This window comes from Marmota marmota, unplaced genomic scaffold (genome assembly GCF_001458135.2).
Source record: "Marmota marmota marmota unplaced genomic scaffold, marMar, whole genome shotgun sequence".
Lineage (NCBI taxonomy): Eukaryota > Metazoa > Chordata > Mammalia > Rodentia > Sciuridae > Marmota > Marmota marmota.
The window spans coordinates 18680483-18681901 of record NW_025999913.1 but is presented as its reverse complement, the minus strand read 5'-3'; the positions used below and the strand labels follow the sequence as shown (position 1 = coordinate 18681901).

Genomic DNA, 1419 nt, shown 5'->3' with positions numbered 1-1419 from the left:
CCCGCTCCGCCCCGCAACTTCGGCCCCGGGCACGTGAGCGCGGGACAGCAGCTCGGGGACAAGGCTGTCACCGCGGCCCTTCCCTTCCACCCGTGTGAGCAGCTCAGGCTGCCCGCACCGCAGCGCGCCGGCAGCCGGCATTGTGTGGGTGCAGCGGGTGACGTGCCCGGAGCCCGAGGGTCGGCCTGTCATGACAAGGAGCGTTCGTCGTTAGGTAGGCGCACGGTTTCGTTTGTTCTTTTTGCTTCCGATTTGGTGGGGAGGGGCGTCCTCGACAGGAACGAGCGCGGCATGTTAAGAAGCGTGTGGACACGGGCGTCCTAGGTGTCCGCCACCCCGGCGGGTTCGGGCATCTGATGCCCTCCGGGGAGAGAAGGGAAGTTGCTGAGCGAAAGGGGCACACGCACTTTTTGCAGGCAGAACAGAAGGGTGCCCTGGAGAGAGGAGGAACGGGCCAAGAAGGTCAGAGGAGCCGGCGGCAGCGCCCGGGCGGGAGCATTTCTGGGGCCGGGAAACGCTGGACTGGACGTGGCTGGAGATGAGGAGGGGTGCTTGAGCGCCGGCGGATGGGGGTCTGGGTGGCCCCTGGTTTAGGGAACGACTTCTGGCACTCTGTGTCAATGGAGAATCCAGCTCAGGGTAGGATCACCGTCCCCAGGGTCCTCACTTGTCCTCAGGCTGACCAGTTGAGCTTGACTATGAACCAGCCCCTTCCTCTGAATTCCAGATCTGACAGGTGGGGTGGGTGGGATGATGAGAACCGGGGAGAGGGACTGGAAAGGAGAAGTGGGTTGCCTGGATGTGGACCTGTGTCTGGAAGGATGGGGGAGTGGGATGCTCCTGAGGACAGGAGCCATGGGCAGGCCTCTTGGCAAGAGGGGCCCAGAAGCAAGGCATCTGCAGCCCAAGACTGTCACCTCCTGGCTCCTCCCACAGGGCAGTGGCCATAGGTAGGACCCTTCACTTGAGAAGGAAGTGGGTGCTGTTTGAAATTCAATCAGCTGAAGCTGTGCAGGTGTTAAGGTGGCAGAAGGGCTGTGCAAAGTGACAGCTCAGGAGCAAGACAGCAAGTGGGGTGCCAAGAGAAGCTGGCTGGCTCTGTGCAGCCCGGTGGTGCCCAGTACCTGGCAGCAGAAGTGCCTGTGTGTGGTGTGAGCTTCTCCTCTGGGGAAAGTGGGGCTGGTCCTCCCTGCTCCCCACTGTCTGCCTGTGTCCGTGCCTTGGCTGCAGGTCTAGGATTGTGACTAATCATTGCCCCCATTCCCACAGAAACTGCCTGGCCCTCTCTAGGGGACTGTGCATCACCTGTGGTCAGCTGTCCATCCCATGATTACCTGACACAGTCATTTCTTCCTTTTGGTTTCATCTCAGGTTTGTGGGGTCTGAAGATATTGCAATCCCCCCCCACCTGCCCCCCCC

At 61.4% G+C, this 1419-nt stretch overlaps 1 protein-coding gene across 7 annotated transcripts in view; it reads left to right on the top strand.

The window, feature by feature from the left end:
* The window catches only part of Ripor2 (RHO family interacting cell polarization regulator 2), a 173175-nt gene that overhangs the window by 100082 nt on the left and 71674 nt on the right, over nucleotides 1-1419 (top strand). Inside the window, exon 1 of one of the 7 annotated variants that reach the window (XM_048799872.1) lies at nucleotides 25-214. The exons of the other annotated variants lie outside the window; for them this stretch is intronic. The gene's annotated coding sequence lies outside the window, so the exon portion shown is untranslated. Of the gene's footprint in view, nucleotides 1-24; nucleotides 215-1419 lie in introns of those variants that run through there. 7 annotated transcript variants of the gene reach the window in all.